The sequence below is a fragment of the Lepisosteus platostomus genome, unplaced genomic scaffold (genome assembly GCF_059453375.1).
Source record: "Lepisosteus platostomus isolate fLepPlt1 unplaced genomic scaffold, fLepPlt1.hap1 Scaffold_48_H1, whole genome shotgun sequence".
In the NCBI taxonomy this organism is placed as follows: domain Eukaryota; kingdom Metazoa; phylum Chordata; class Actinopteri; order Semionotiformes; family Lepisosteidae; genus Lepisosteus; species Lepisosteus platostomus.
In genome coordinates this window covers 166892-182594 of record NW_028291668.1, presented here as the reverse complement: position 1 = coordinate 182594, position 15703 = coordinate 166892, and the positions used below count along the sequence as shown (strand labels likewise).

Below are 15703 nucleotides of genomic sequence, written 5' to 3'. Positions count from 1 at the left end.
TCGTGAGCAGTGTCCTGCATGTTTTCTGTGTATAGCTGTCTTTTAACGCATACAGAATTCATTCGAAATGGGGAATGGTGTGAATGGGGAAGATGACACTAAATCGTTTTGCCGTTTCTCTATTCTTATTCTATGTTGTACTTTCAAACTTTGGGTACTCTTTAATTAGGACAGACTTTATTGCTCAACTTCTATGATGCAAGCCAAATTTTATACATTTATTTCAGCTTTGAGCTTAGTAAACCGTTCATTTTTTAGATTATACTAAAGAAGATATTAATCATCATTAATTTGGGAAGTAATATTATATAATTTTCTCCTAGCTGCGGTGCTGAAGTCCCGCCCTAAATCAGCAGAAAAAGAAATAAAGGAGCACGCAATGTGTTACTTGAAGAATGCATATGCAAGGCAGGGGGCCAGGAGATCTGGACACTGAAAATACTAGGTTTTTGGTTCTAACTGTTAGGACAATTACACAGGGTTTGCAAATAGTGGACAAAAATCGTCTTAACTTCCATTGTAATATTTTTTTTCTTGGAAATATAGAAGTTGTACATTTTAAAATGTATATTTGAATCAAAATGTGGTTTTGAGTTAGTGTGTTAATGTAATTAGTTTGTGTTTGCCGTTACTATACTGTATATTGCCATATTACCAGAATTTGTAGCTGAAGTTTAAGACTAGTTGTGTTTTTTATGATTATTGCCCATATGTTGATTGTTGATTGATTGTATACAATGTATAATTTGAAATACATATTTTTCAGGTGTGAATGTGTATTTTCAGAATAAATTTCTAAACCAAATCATTGGGTTGATTTACTAGTTTCTACACCTGTAAAACCTAACTTTGATGTATAATAGACCTCTACCCATATACGTATAATAGACCTCTAAAGTTATCCGTATAATAGACCTCTAACCATATACATATAATAGACCTCTAAAGTTATCCGTATAATAGACCTCTACCCATATACGTATAATAGACCTCTAAAGTTATCCGTATAATAGACCTCCAACCATATACGTAGAATAGTCCTCTAAAGTTATCCGGAACTCCTACCATATATGTATAATAGTCCTCTAAATTTATCCGTATAATAGAACTCCAACCATTTACGTATAATGAACATCTAATCATAGACGTATAATTGACGTATAACAATAGACGTATATTAGAATTTCATTCTAGACGAATTGCAGACCACATTTAGACGTCTAAGGTATGCGTTTAATAGACGTATATTATACGTCTTTTGCCCACTGGGTTACGTCTCAACAGAAACGCTCTTTAGCTCTTTCAGTGTTATGCAGAGAACAGCGTCTGTCGAGATCACTTTTGAGTCAGCGCGAAACGCCGTGTGCTGTCAGTTTGATTTCATATTGCTCGTAGCGGCGCCCGGCTTTTGTCTGTCAAACGTTAGGTTGCGCTTCTTCATGCTGCATCGTCGGCATGAGTGGAGCTTTTTAAACGTCTGTACTTACTGCGCCCCATAAGAAATCGTTTGTCCCCGTTCAAAAGAGATTTTGCGATGTCCTGCAGCGTTCGCAAAGCAAACCTTTGACAGTTTGAAAAGAGGAATTTATTCTGCTTCCTGTGCGTGCAGTAGTTACAAAGTTGAACGTCTTTACACGATCTGCTGCAGTTTTCAGTGGGCGGGCTTTGTCAGATGGCTTGGAAAAACGCACTGTGTTTCGGCTCGGGAAACATCATGAGCAGTGTCCTGCATGTTTTCTGTGTATAGCTGTCTTTTGACGCATACAGAATTCATTCGAAATCATTGATTTCTCCAATTATCAAGGGTCCCTTAAAGGATGAGTCAAAGTAACGTCTAATCGGATTAGTTTCCTTAGAGCTGGTTCAGAGTTTGCTCAAGAGTTTACCTTTCACAGATGTGCAAAGAAGAATGTTGGGGGTGCACGCTTCAAGGTGCCTTACAGTGCGTTGTTTCCGACACAGTGTGGCCGGGTGTTTTCCGAGTTATCGCACGGATTGGGCACGCCCACAAGCCGAGAGCCGCAGGCGATGAGCCCGGGGCTGAACGGGCCCCACTGGCTAGTTTGTAAGGCCAGGTGCATTGCCAACCACGACCGGCAGCGCAGAGGCTTTGAAGGCGGTCTGGGCTCCTGCAGCTGTGCAGCCACGCACTCTGGTTTCTCTTCATCTCGTACAAATCTTTCGCCTTTTATTAAAGATTTCCGTGGAGAGGAGCATGAATAAGTTCCATGCAATTTTTGTGCTTCCCTGCCTTCGGGTGGGGCGCAGCCTGGCTGGTCAAAGAGAGAAAACAAAAACGTTCGCAATCACTCTTGTTATGGCAATTGTGGCCGTCTGCTCCGCGAGTCCTCGGTCTCCGGCTGTCTGATTGGCGCTCTTTTCTTTGGGGGGCGGGAAGTGTCCGGCCGCAGGGGATCTTGGGACCTCGCTTTGCATAGCGGCTTCCCAGAGTGCGTCGTTTCCGGCACAGTGTGGCTGGGTGTTTTCCGACTTATCGCACAGATTGGGCACGGCCGCAAGCTGAGAGCCGCAGGCGATGAGCCCGGAGCTGAACGGGCCCCACTGGCTCGTTTGTAAGGCCAGGTGTATTGCCAACCATGACCGGCAGCGCAGAGGCTTTGAAGGCGGCCTGGGCTCCTGCAGCTGTGCAGCCACGCACTCTGGTTTCTCTTCATCTCGTACAAATCTTTCGCCTTTTGCTAAAGATTTCCGTGGAGAGGAGCATGAATGAGTTCCATGCAATTTTTGTGCTTCCCTGCCTTCGGGTGGGGCGCAGCCTGGCTGGTCAAAGAGAGAAAACAAAAACGCTCGCAATCGGTCTTGTTATGGCGATTGTGGCAGTCTGCTCCGCGAGTCCTCGGTCTCCGGCCGTCTGATTGGCGCTCTTTTCTTTGGGGGGTGGGAAGTGTCCGGCCGCAGGGGATCTTGGGACCTCGCTTTGCATAGCGGCTTCCCAGAGTGCGTCGTTTCCGGCACAGTGTGGCCGGGTGTTTTCCGAGTTATCGCACGGATTGGGCACGCTCGCAAGCCGTGAGCCGCAGGCGATGAGCCCGGAGCTGAACGGGCCCCACTGGCTCGTTTGTAAGGCCAGGTGCATTGCAAACCACGACCGGCAGCGCAGAGGCTTTGAAGGCGGACTGGGCTCCTGCAGCTGTGCAGCCACGCACTCTGGTTTCTCTTCATTTCGTACAAATCTTTCGCCTTTTACTAAAGATTCCCGCGGAGAGAAGCATGAATGAGTTCCATGCAATATTTGTGCTTCTTTGCTTTCGGGTGGGGCGCAGCTGGGCTGGTCAAAGAGAGAAAACAAAAACGCTCGCAATCGGTCTTGTTATGGCGATTGTGGCCGTCTGCTCCGCGAGTCCTCGGTCTCCGGCCGTCTGATTGGCGCTCTTTTCTTTGGGGGGCGGGAAGTGTCCGGCCGCAGGGGATCTTGGGACCTCGCTTTGCATAGCGGCTTCCCAGAGTGCGTCGTTTCCGGCACAGTGTGGCCGGGTGTTTTCCGAGTTATCGCACGGATTGGGCACGCTCGCAAGCCGTGAGCCGCAGGCGATGAGCCCGGAGCTGAACGGGCCCCACTGGCTCGTTTGTAAGGCCAGGTGTATTGCCAACCACGACCGGCAGGGCAGAGGCCTTGAAGGCGGCCTGGGCTCCTGCAGCTGTGCAGCCACGCACTCTGGTTTCTCTTCATCTAGTACAAATCTTTCGCCTTTTACTAAAAATTTCCATGGAGAGGCGCATGAATGAGTTCCCTGCAGTTTTTGTGCTTCCCTGCTTTCGGGTGGGGCGCAGCTGGGTTGGTCAAAGAGAGAAAACAAGCACGTTCGCAATCGCTCTTGTAATGGTGATTGTGGCCGTCTGCTCCGCGAGTCCTTGGTCTCCGGCCGTCTGATTGGCGCTCTTTTCTTTGGTGGGCGGCAAGTGTCCGGCCGCAGGGGATCTTGGGACCTTGCCTGCATAGCGGCTTCCCAGAGTGCGTCGTTTCCGGCACAGTGTGGCCGGGTGTTTTCCGAGTTATCGCACGGATTCGGCACGCTCGCAAACCGTGAGCCGCAGGCGATGAGCCCGGAGCTGAACGGGCCCCACTGGCTCGTTTGTAAGGCCAGGTGTATTGCCAACCACGACCGGCAGGGCAGAGGCCTTGAAGGCGGCCTGGGCTCCTGCAGCTGTGCAGCCATGCACTCTGGTTTCTCTTCATCTCGTACAACTCTTTCGCCTTTTACTAAAGATTTCCCTGGAGAGGAGCACGAATGAGTTCCCTGCAATTTTTGTGATTTCCTGCTTTCGGGTCGCGGGCAGCTGGGCTGGTCAAAGAGAGAAAACAAGCACGTTCGCAATCGCTCTTGTAATGGTGATTGTGGCCGTCTGCTCCGCGAGTCCTCGATCTCCGGCCGTCTGATTGGCGCTCTTTTCTTTGGGGGGCAGGAAGTGTCCGGCCGCAGGGGATCTTGGGACCTCGCTTTGCATAGCGGCTTCCCAGAGTGCGTCGTTTCCGGCACAGTGTGGCCGGGTGTTTTCCGAGTTATCGCACGGATTGGGCACGCTCGCAAGCCGTGAGCCGCAGGCGATGAGCCCGGAGCTGAACGGGCCCCACTGGCTCGTTTGTAAGATCTGCGGCAGATCGTATAAAGACGTTCAACTTTGTAACTACTGCACGCACAGGAAGCAGAATAAATTCCTCTTTCAAACTGTCAAAGGTTTGCTTTGCGAACGCTGCAGGACATCGCACAATCTGTTTTGAACGGGGACAAACGATTTCTTATGAGGCGCAGTAAATACAGACGTTTAAAAAGCTCCACTCATGCCGACGATGCAGCATGAAGAAGGGCAACCTAACGTTTGACAGACAAAAGCCGGGCGCCGCTACGAGCAATATGAAATCAAACTGACAGCACACGGCGTTTCGCGCTGACTCAAAAGTGATCTCGACAGACGCTGTTCTCTGCATAACGCTGAAAGAGCTAAAGAGTGTTTCTGTTGAGACGTAACAAGCTTGTTTCTTTCTACCATGATGTTACCATGACAAAATCTGTCTTTAAACACCTTGCTCAGTCTCTGACGAGACTGTCAAGAATTGCTTTCGCCGATTGTATTGCAAACGGGCGGAAGCGGGGTATTGGGAAAAGTTTTCAACTAGCAATAATCGCGCATCGGCTAAACCTCACAGGCTACGATACTGCCACTGCGCAAAGCTGACGGTTGCCAGGCAACCGCGTGGATCCTATGGAAATCGTTATCAATCGTCTCATGGCATGTCGTTGCTGTAACGCTTCATATTTGCGGCCGGACACTTCCCGCCCCCCAAAGAAAAGAGCACCAATCAGACAGGCGGAGACCGAGGACTCGCAGAGCAGACGGCCACAGTCGCAGTAATAAGAGTGATTGTGAGCGGTTTTGTTTTCTCTCTTTGACCAGCCCAGCTGCGCCCCACCCGAAGGCAGGAAAGCACAAAAATTGTATGGAACTCATTCATGCTCCTCTTCATGGAAATCTTTAGTAAAAGGCAAAAGATTTGTACGAGATGAAGAGAAACCAGAGTGCGTGGCTGGACAGCTGCAGGAGCCCAGGCTGCCTTCAAGGCCTCTGCCCTGCCGGTCGTGGTTGGCAATGCACCTGGCCTTACAAACGAGCCAGTGGGGCCCGTTCAGCTCCGGGCTCATCGCCTGCGGCTCTCGGCTTACCTGGCAGGGGAGATACCTTGATCAGCCTGTAGTTGGAGTAGTTGGATTGTTTTCTTGTTTTGTGGAAGCAGTGTTTGTTTTGCAGTTTGAGATGGCAACCTTTGGATCCCGCAAGAATGCTGTACGTTTTGAGCTTTTGGATGACCTGTTCATGGATCGTATGCAGTTCAGCAGAAAAGTGTTACAGAAGGAACTTGGCTTTGAACCTCGGCACTTGGATTTCATCTTTGCTCTCCCAGGTCAGAAAGCATTTGAGGTTGTATTTGGTACCTATCCTCTGTTTGAACAATCCGTGGATGTGTTTGAGGCAAAAAGAGGGAAAGTTCCTGCACTTGAGAAGATCAACTTGCAGCCTCTGACACAGAGAGAGAGGAAAACGGTGCATGTTGTTATGTTCTCGGAACTGGCAAAGACGGAGGACATTCACACCTGGCTTAACCAGTACTGCACCGTCCACCATGGAACTGAGGTTAGAGATGTTGACGGTATAAAAACAGGAGCAAGGAAATTCGAGGTTCGCTTACTACCGGACAATGTAAATGGAGGCTTAAGGCACCTGCCCTCTACAATCCGGCTGGGCGCCTGCAATGGCTATGTTTTTTATGTGGGACAACCAAAGGTGTGTCGGCGCTGTGGTGCTGTGGGACACCTGGCATCTTCCTGCACTGTGAAATGCTGCAAGACCTGTGGCAAACAGGGACATTTAGCCTCTGACTGTTCAATGCTGCCAAAGTGCAATTTATGTGGCTCGGAAGGACACGTTTTTAAGAACTGCCCTCACGCCTACGCCAATAAACTCAAAATGAGAAAGGATGAGGCAGTGCTTGTTTCAGCCAAACCGGCCCGAAAAGCCAAAGCAAACAACAAGTCAAACAAAGAACCCTTGTTGGACAAAGAGTCTCAGCCTCCAGCCAGGATCAGTCCTGCTGTGGCTCCGGGGCCGGTGGAAGAGAAATCCACTACGCTCCCACAACCGCAGACTGCACCAGACAAGCACGAGGGTTTGAAAACCCCCGAGAACAGCGAGGACCCCTCCCCCACTCCTGCTCCTCAGAACGAGGGCCAGTGTGGGGCCCCCCGGTGGAGCGGGTCCAGCGACGATACCCAGGATTCAGCGGAGCTGCTTTTCTCAGACTCTGCAAGTGCTACAGATGCCCTCCTCTCCTCCATCCAGTCCATCACGGAGGATCTGCAACAGCTGGTGGGTGAGGGGGAAGAGGAGACTGGTGCATCGGCTGCACCCCTTTCCCCTCAGTGCTCCCAGGAGCTGGACTTGAGGAAAAGGAAAAATGACTCTGTTTTCTCCCCGAGCGAGGAGGAAGGAGAGCATGGCGATGGGAACAGCTGGAACCCCTCCACCCCTCCCTCTACCCCCTTCCTTGAAATGGACTCCGTGAATGCTTTTACTGCTGCCACCCTGATGAAGGCTCATTCAGAGGATGGCTGGCAGGAAATTGGTAAGAAGAAAAAGAAAAAGAAGAAGGTAACAGGTGAGACCGAAGAGAAATGTGTTTTGTAAAGACTGGTTCCACTTTCTTATGTAATATGGCTCTAAACATAATTTCTCTTAACACCAGAGGTATCAATGACGGAGTTAAATGTCAGTGTGTCTTTGATTACCTCCAGCAGAGAGAGGGAGATGTGTTGATGTTGCAGGAGTGTGCTTTAGCCTATCAAGAGAGGTATAAAAGCTTTGAAGATAGGTGGGATAAAGGGCCTTCTGTTTGGTCAGGGGACAATAACAACAGAGCCTCTGGCGTGGCCATTCTTTTCAAAGGATGGGCTTTCAAATTGAAAAGTATTCAGAGGGTCATAGATGGCAGGTTGCTGTGTGTGGATGTGGAATGGGGGACCGTTAACCTGCGGCTAATCAATGTGTATTGTCCTACTGACGTGGGAGGAAGGGTGGAGCTACTCAAGGCACTCTCTCCCCTATTGTTAAGTAGCACAGACGTGATAGTGGGAGGGGATTTTAATTGTATCTTAGAGCACACAGACAGGCAGTCTAGCTCTCCGATAAAATTGGATTCCAGCTCACTGGCCCTGCAAAACTTAGTTCAAGACTTTAAACTCTCAGACACATATAGATGTATATATCCCACAACAGCAGGATATGCATGGTCAGGGAGGAATAGCAGCTCCAGAATTGACTATTGCTTTGTCTCAGAGAGAGTGAAAGTTGTTGGGGTCACTCTTCAGCCTGTCTTCTTCTCAGATCATCAGGCTTTAGGGTGTAGAGTGGAACTCCAGGGCGGGACTGTCTTTGGCCCAGGCCTCTGGAAACTCAACACAAAGCTGCTAGAGAACGAGGGGGTAGTATCCCGCTACAAGGAGAAACTATCACAGTGGCTGTCCTTGCAGTGTCTGTACGGGTCAGTAGGAGAGTGGTGGGAGGAGGTGAAGATGAGGACAAAGACCTTTTTCATGGCTGAGGGAAGGAAGGCTGCTGCCAGACGGAGAGGAGTGCTAGCCAGGAAACAGAGGCAGCTGCAGCGTCTCTACACGATGCTGCACAGTGGCTTCGATGTGCTCGAGGATATCACCCTTTTAAAAAAGGACATCCGGAGCATAGCCGAAGAAAGTAGTCGAGGAGTGCTGTTAAGAGGCAGAGTGCAGTTCTTGGAAGAAAATGAGAAGTGTACTCGCTTCTTTTTCAGGAAAGTGGTAGGCTCCAAGTCTGTCATGGAAAGTGTAGTTGATGAGGAGGGACGAGAGAGAACAGAGCCGAGTGCTATCCTCTCCTGCACCAAGGCCTTCTACTCAAGACTGTACAGCTCTACAGAGGTAAAGGATGAAGAAATTCATTTTTTTACCTCAAAGCTAGAAAACGTTTTGAGTGAAGAAGATAGGGAAGTACTTGAGAGGGATTTGACAGTAGAAGAGCTGAGACAGGCTATGGAGAGCTTACAGAAGGGGAAAACTCCAGGTGCTGACGGGCTCCCTAAATAATTTTATTGCACCTTTTGGGATCTGCTTCAGGATCCGCTACTGGTCCTATTCGAGGAAAGATATAAGACAGAATTGCTGCCTGACTCCTTAAGAGAAGGCACTATCTCTCTCTTGTTTAAGAAAGGAGCAAAAAATGACATAAAGAACTGGAGACCCCTCAGCCTGTTAGGCGTGGACACTAAGATCCTGTCCAAAGCCCTTTTCCTGCACCTACAAAATGTAGTGGCCTCACTGGTAGGGAAAGAACAGACTTGTGGGATAGCAGGACGCCTGATGAGCGACAACCTGGCCTTGTTGAGGGATGTCTGTCTGTACTCTGAGGATCGCTCCCTCCCTCTTTGCATTTTAGGTGTAGACCTAGAAAAGGCCTTTGACCGCCTAAACCGGCAGTACTTAACATCGGGACTTGAGCACATGAAGTTTGGCCCCATCATGAGAAAGTGGATTAACCTGCTGTACACAGGTAGCAACAGCAGAGTCATGGTTAATGGCAATAGATCACGCCCCTTTGAAGTCTGTTCAGGGGTGAGGCAGGGCTGCCCATTATCCCCCTTGTTATGCGTTTTGGCTATGGAGCCCTTAGCCTGTGCCTTGCGCCAGGATCAGGCCATTAATGGGATACCAGTGCCTGGAAGTGGGGGAGGAGAGGTAAAGACATCTCTATACATGGATGACGTCACCCTGCTCCTCTCTGACAATGCCTCAATTAGCAGAGCTCTGCAGTGCTGTGATCGTTTCTCTTTGGCTTCCTCCGCAAAAATTAACAAATCTAAGAGTGAGATTTTTTATCAGAACTGGAGGGAGCCAAAAGAAGGACATGATCTCAGGCTGCAAGAGAAGAGAATTAAGGTCCTGGGGGTGTATTTTGGAGAAGAGATGGGAACAGTAAATTGGCAGAACAAATTGCCAATCTTAAACAAAAAACTGATGCAATGGAAGGACCGAGACCTCACCATGACAGGGAAGGTGCTGGTCATCAAAGCCGAGCTCTTGCCTGTCTTGAATTTTCTGGCTTCTACCTTCCCAATCCCACACCGTGTTGCGGCGGTGATGAGGAGATTGATGTTTCAATTTCTATGGGGTGGGAAGCAGGAAAGACTCAGAAGGGAAATAATGTACAGGCCGCTACCCTCAGGGGGGAAGTCTGTCCCAGATATTGCTACGAAGCTGCTGTGCATTTTCCTGGCCTCTGTGCTGAGAGGCTTTGCAACAGCACTTGCAGCGCGTACCTGGACTTATTTTTCCAGGCTCTGGGTAGGTAGGGAGGTGTTCAGAGTGTGGGGTGTCAGACCCAAGCTGGACGTCCCACTCTCTGACACATGCCCTGCAATTTATGGGACAGTTAAAAGTTTTCTAAGATCTCACCCAATTGGCCATATTCCCCTCCGAGATGTCAGCGTCCAAAAACTGGAAGATTTCGTTGCACCCCAGAACAATAGGCAGACCCATGTGGGCATTTTAACATCAGCCCAAACAAGGAAGGTGTGGAAACAGAAGTTTCTGTGCAACATTCACAGAGATTTAGCCTGGAGTGTCGTCCACCAGTGCTTACCGGTACGAACTTTCTTGTACCGTAGGGGCCTCACCCCCAGCCCTCGCTGCGTTAGGGTGGGCTGCGGCGAGGAGGAGACTGTATCCCATCTCCTGTGGTCCTGCTTTTTTGCTAAGGCCTTCTGGGCACAGTTTGAAGATTGGTTGCTGGCTCTCTCGCCCCAATTTACCCTGACCGCTGCTTTCGTCATATACGGCATCTCTCCTGTCAAACTTCCTCCTGACGTGTTTGACAGGATCTGGGCCGTGGTGAACAGTGGGAAAGTTGCCCTGTGGAGAGTGAGGAACATGGGGCTGTTCAAAGGCATCGAGATCCCAGTCAAGGCAGCAGGTAGCCTGGCCCTGTTCATCACCCGAGAGAACTATTACCTCAGAGATCTGTGGAGAGAAGGGAGGGAGGAAGCAGAAAATCTGTGGGAAATAGAGAGCATAGGTCAATATCTCAAGAAACTGTGAAAAACATTATCAAGTTTAAGTAAAGAATGTGATTTGCACCAGAAAAAAAGAAAATTGTTGCTATGTAACTGTTACCATGTCAAAATGTAATGAGATGTGATCATATATACTGTTTTAAGTATGTATATGAATGTAAAGCTTTCTGATTTGTGATGTCCTGTATTTTTTTGTGAAAAGAAAATAAAGTTCTTAAAAATCGAAATCGGTTCACCCAGGGCGAGGCTCGGCCATTGCACTCCGGCTGTGCTGACCCCTGCGAATTCCCCAAATGTGGGAATCTCGACTGCATAATTTCTGGTAGTGGGGGACTGCGTTCGCGCTCTCCCCTGATGTGCTTGGTCCAAAATCAGATACGGGAGGGTTAGGACACCACGAGCTGCGTGGCTGCGGAAGGATCCCGGTTCGAAAGGAGTCGACGCCGCTGCTGGTTCTCGCTGGCTTTTAGTTAGGGGTCCGGAGAAGCATCTCAAGCTAGTTCCACTACTCCTTCCGGACGTTCATTCCCTTTTCAAAGTCAGTCGTTTTGCTATAGTCTGCGTTCTTTAGGCTGATTATCGAGGTTAGCCTTTATTTGGTCATGGGGGGCCTCGGTACTGTATGCTGAGTCTAAAGACAGTTTCACCCGTTTTCTGATTGCTCGGTTCTGTACCAGTGCAGACATGTCAAACAGTGAATGGCTGTACCTCTATTGTATCCGTGCTCAATGAATGAAATCGGTAACAAATGAATATATGTCTAGTTATACGAAAAACGAGTGGTTTATCGACTCATCTTCATTTGCAGATTTAGAGGCAGCTTCGATATTCGTTTTACAGACGGGTTTTTTTTTTTGAATATGGGTCACACACATGCCACAGCAACAAAACATCTCTAGAGATGAGGCTATAGATCACCTTTCCATCCTGCAGGTTTTCCTCCCAAAGCCTACGGCACCAACGGCGACCCCTGCTGGCCGGGAGAGCAAAAGCTTACAGCACCTGGTATTCCCAGGCAGTCTCCCATCCAAGTACTAACCAGGCCCGACACTGCTTAGCTTCCGAGATCAGACGAGATCGGGCGTGTTCAGGGTGGTGTGGCCGTAAGCGAAAGCCCCGGCGCCTGACTCGCTACTTGAAGCTGTGTGTGGCGGGGGTTCCGTGCCCCCCGAGCGGGACTGAAGGATCGTTCGTGTGCAACTCTTTGGAAAGGAGCTGCTTTCCAAATCGCATTGCATGCCTGGATGTTGGCGAATGCGCTCCCTTGTGTTGGCTCGTCCCGCACTGGAGGAGGACAAACAATCTGCACGGAGGAGCACCAGGCAAGTCTTCACCAGACAAAAACCTCCAGTGCACAGCACTCTGGAAACATTTCGGGGCTTTCGCGTGTTTATTTCAGCACGTAAAGCGCACCGGTCCAACACGTCGGCCGGGCGCGCGGCGCCTCCGCCCTCTTGTGGCCTTGCGGCGTCAGAGCAAGAGGCTCCTTCTCGCTGCCCTTCCGCTGTGTTGCAGGGCCCCGAGAGGGAACCCGGAGCGCGCACTTTGTGGGGGGCGGGGGACCGCGTTCGCGCTCTGCCCCCGGTCTCTTGCGCGAGTACTAAATCTCACGGACAGGGGGGCCTCGTCATTGATTGTTACAGGTGAGACGGGGATTAGGAGGAGACCCCGACTGATGGGTAAAGGGGAGCACTAACACCAGAGGGACACCCCCGGCGTCTCTTTTTGAGAGACGCCCTGGGGTTTCCTAATGGCCAAGGAGGGTCGGGACCTCGGTTTGACGCCTCCCCCGAAGGACGGCGCCTGTTTGTGCAGCAGTGTCGCCATCAGGAGGCTGGGGCGTAAGAGAGCCACACAGCCCGCAGGGTGAGCGCTCCCTACTGGTCCCAGTCACACCTCTTGCAGGAGCAGCAGCAACCGGAGCTTTTCCGGGGTGGAATCTCCCATCCGGGTGCCGGCCAGGCTCACACCTGCTGGGCTGCCCCGGGGGTGAGCCCAGTCGAGAGTCGCAGGGCCAGATCTAGTCACCGGGGAGAAACGATACAAGTGAAGGATTGCTCGGCTCTCGGCACTTGAAAAGACCGACAAATGTCTCGTTCCCGCCGGAGCTGAATGTACCCGCATGTGTGGTGTCGTCTTCTTCCCCCGCCCCGCTGTGTTTGCTGTATTGTCTCTGAAGCCGGCCCCCCCGAGACGAGACGGGCTGTTCCTGTGCCCCAATTAACACTTTACAGGTGCCATTCCCCGGCATTGTGGCCATTGTCGGTGCTCACACGCGATAAGATAAGGCGGAGGAGAGCGGGGCATGCCCAGCGGCAGACATTCAAGGAGGGGGCAGTGCGAGGTGAGGTGAGGTGCGACACGCCGGAGCCCCGACGCAGCTAATGCGGAGCACTTGTTGGACTGGCATCGAAAGGACGTGTGCGCACGGAGCGAGCCTTCCCTGCGGCGGAGCGCGGGAACTTTCTCCCCCCCTCCCGCTGCAGGAGTTGTGTGCACTGCAGCGGTGCCGAGAGAAAAGCACAGAAGGCAGCAGGCTCTGGAGAACAGGTAAGAGACGGAGCCTTGTGGGCAGGCGAGCAGGCCCGTTTTTTGGAAATTGCTGAAAAGGTTTGTTCGGTGTGTGGCAGGCGCACGTCGCGAGCTTGCGTGGCGATCTGCCGGTCTGGAGTTATGCAAATGAGGCCGAATTGCATCCCGGGACATGCTGCGAATGCGCAACGGCGACTGCAGATGTGTAGGAAACGGCGCGCTCGTTTTCTCGTTTTGCCCACACTTTTGAGTGTTAGTGTGGCGTGTGAGTGTGTGAAAGAGTGGGCCCAGCAGGAGGCGGTGGCGTGCGGGGCGAGGAGGTGGCCTAGGCTGCGCGATTTGTGCTGTGGGTGCGGGCCGCTTGCAGGGGCCTGTTTAACTCATACTTACCTGGCAGGGGAGATACCTTGATCAAGAAGGAGGTTCACCCAGGGCGAGGCTCGGCCATTGCACTCCGGCTGTGTTGACCCCTGCGAATTCCCCAAATGTGGGAATCTCGACTGCATAATTTCTAGAAGTGGGGGACTGCGTTCGCGCTCTCCCCTGATGTGCTTGGTCCAAAATCAGATACGGGAGGGTTAGGACACCACGAGCTGCGTGGCTGCGGAAGGATCCCGGTTCGACAGGAGTGGACGCCGCTGCTGGTTCTCGCTGGCTTTTAGTTAGGGGTCCGGAGAAGCATCTCAAGCTAGTTCCACTACTCCTTCCGGACGTTCATTCCCTTTTCAAAGTCAGTCGTTTTGCTGTAGTCTGCGTTCTTTAGGGTGATTATCGAGGTTAGCCTTTATTTGGTCATGGGGGGCCTCGGTACTGTATGCTGAGTCTAAAGACAGTTTCACCCGTTTTCTGATTGCTCGGTTCTGTACTAGTGCAGACATGTCAAACAGTGAATGGCTGTACCTCTATTGTATCCGTGCTCAATGAATGAAATCGGTAACAAATGAATATATGTCTAGTTATACGAAAAACGAGTGGTTTATCGACTCATCTTCATTTGCAGATTTAGAGGCAGCTTCGATATTCGTTTTACAGACGGGTTTTTTTTTTTGAATATGGGTCACACACATGCCACAGCAACAAAACGTCTCTAGAGATGAGGCTATAGATCACCTTTCCATCCTGCAGGTTTTCCTCCCAAAGCCTACGGCACCAACGGCGACCCCTGCTGGCCGGGAGAGCAAAAGCTTACAGCACCTGGTATTCCCAGGCAGTCTCCCATCCAAGTACTAACCAGGCCCGACGCTGCTTAGCTTCCAAGATCAGACGAGATCGGGCGTGTTCAGGGTGGTGTGGCCGTAAGAGAAAGCCCCGGCGACTGACTCGCTACTTGAAGCTGTGTGTGGCGGGGGTTCCGTGCCCCCCGAGCGGGACTGAAGGATCGTTCTTGTGCAACTCTTTGGAAAGGAGCTGCTTTCCAAATCGCATTGCGTGCCTGGATGTTGGCGAATGCGCTCCCTTGTGTTGGCTCGTCCCGCACTGGAGGAGGACAAACAATCTGCACGGAGGAGCACCAGGCAAGTCTTCACCAGACAAAAACCTCCAGTGCACAGCACTCTGGAAACATTTCGGGGCTTTCGCGTGTTTATTTCAGCACGTAAAGCGCACCGGTCCAACACGTCGGCCGCGTGCGCGGCGCCTCCGCCCTCTTGTGGCCTTGCGGCGTCAGAGCAAGAGGCTCCTTCTCGCTGCCCTTCCGCTGTGTTGCAGGACCCGGAGCGCGCACTTTGTGGGGGGCGGGGGACCGCGTTCGCGCTCTGCCCCCGGTCTCTTGCGCGAGTACTAAATCTCACGGACAGGGGGGCCTCGTCATTGATTGTTACAGGTGAGACGGGGATTAGGTGGAGACCCCGACTGATGTGTAAAGGGGAGCACTAACACCAGAGGGACACCCCCGGCGTCTCTTTTTGAGAGACGCCCTGGGGTTTCCTAATGGCCAAGGAGGGTCGGGACCTCGGTTTGACCTCTGTTTGTGCAGCAGAGTGTCGCCATCAGGAGGCTGGGGCGTAAGAGAGCCACACAGCCCGCAGGGTGAGCGCTCCCTACTGGTCCCAGTCACACCTCTTGCAGGAGCAGCAGCAACCGGAGCTTTTCCGGGGTGGAATCTCCTATCCGGGTGCCGGCCAGGCTCACACCTGCTGGGCTGCCCCGGGGGTGAGCCCAGTCGAGAGTCGCAGGGCCAGATCTAGTCACCGGGGAGAAACGATACAAGTGAAGGATTGCTCGGCTCTCGGCACTTGAAAAGACCGACAAATGTCTCGTTCCCGCCGGAGCTGAATGTACCCGCATGTGTGGTGTCGTCTTCTTCCCCCGCCCCGCTGTGTTTGCTGTATTGTCTCTGAAGCCGGCCCCCCCGAGACGAGACGGGCTGTTCCTGTGCCCCAATTAACACTTTACAGGTGCCATTCCCCGGCATTGTGGCCATTGTCGGTGCTCACACGCGATAAGATAAGGCGGAGGAGAGCGGGGCATGCCCAGCGGCAGACATTCAAGGAGGGGGTAGGGCGAGGTGAGGTGAGGTGCGACACGCCGGAGCCCCGACGCAGCTAATGCGGAGCACTT

The 15703-nt window shown here is 51.6% G+C and overlaps 10 non-coding genes and 1 pseudogene across 10 annotated transcripts; 7 read left to right on the top strand and 4 right to left on the bottom strand.

Moving 5' to 3' along the window:
• The first annotated feature begins 2147 nt into the window (after nt 1-2147).
• On the top strand, nt 2148-2264 carry LOC148633135 (U5 spliceosomal RNA). The gene has a single exon (XR_015934090.1). It is a non-coding gene; the product is annotated as a U5 spliceosomal RNA (small nuclear RNA).
• A 391-nt stretch (nt 2265-2655) lies between these two features.
• LOC148633134 (U5 spliceosomal RNA) lies at nt 2656-2772 on the top strand. Its single transcript, XR_015934080.1, has one exon. It is a non-coding gene; the product is annotated as a U5 spliceosomal RNA (small nuclear RNA).
• A 391-nt stretch (nt 2773-3163) lies between these two features.
• Nucleotides 3164-3280, top strand: LOC148633133 (U5 spliceosomal RNA). The gene has a single exon (XR_015934024.1). It is a non-coding gene; the product is annotated as a U5 spliceosomal RNA (small nuclear RNA).
• Nucleotides 3281-3671: 391 nt separating this feature from the next.
• Nucleotides 3672-3788, top strand: LOC148633132 (U5 spliceosomal RNA). The gene has a single exon (XR_015934027.1). It is a non-coding gene; the product is annotated as a U5 spliceosomal RNA (small nuclear RNA).
• Nucleotides 3789-4178: 390 nt separating this feature from the next.
• On the top strand, nt 4179-4293 carry LOC148633131 (U5 spliceosomal RNA). The gene has a single exon (XR_015934025.1). It is a non-coding gene; the product is annotated as a U5 spliceosomal RNA (small nuclear RNA).
• Nucleotides 4294-5052: 759 nt separating this feature from the next.
• Nucleotides 5053-5194, bottom strand: LOC148633130 (U4 spliceosomal RNA). Its single transcript, XR_015934051.1, has one exon. It is a non-coding gene; the product is annotated as a U4 spliceosomal RNA (small nuclear RNA).
• A 233-nt stretch (nt 5195-5427) lies between these two features.
• Nucleotides 5428-5541, bottom strand: LOC148633129 (U5 spliceosomal RNA). Its single transcript, XR_015934083.1, has one exon. It is a non-coding gene; the product is annotated as a U5 spliceosomal RNA (small nuclear RNA).
• A 5255-nt stretch (nt 5542-10796) lies between these two features.
• On the top strand, nt 10797-10966 carry LOC148633128 (U1 spliceosomal RNA). Its single transcript, XR_015934048.1, has one exon. It is a non-coding gene; the product is annotated as a U1 spliceosomal RNA (small nuclear RNA).
• A 636-nt stretch (nt 10967-11602) lies between these two features.
• LOC148633127 (5S ribosomal RNA) lies at nt 11603-11721 on the bottom strand. The gene has a single exon (XR_015934056.1). It is a non-coding gene; the product is annotated as a 5S ribosomal RNA (ribosomal RNA).
• A 1805-nt stretch (nt 11722-13526) lies between these two features.
• LOC148633126 (U1 spliceosomal RNA) lies at nt 13527-13690 on the top strand. The gene has a single exon (XR_015934087.1). It is a non-coding gene; the product is annotated as a U1 spliceosomal RNA (small nuclear RNA).
• Nucleotides 13691-14326: 636 nt separating this feature from the next.
• LOC148633125 (5S ribosomal RNA) lies at nt 14327-14445 on the bottom strand (annotated as a pseudogene).
• Nucleotides 14446-15703: the final 1258 nt, after the last annotated feature.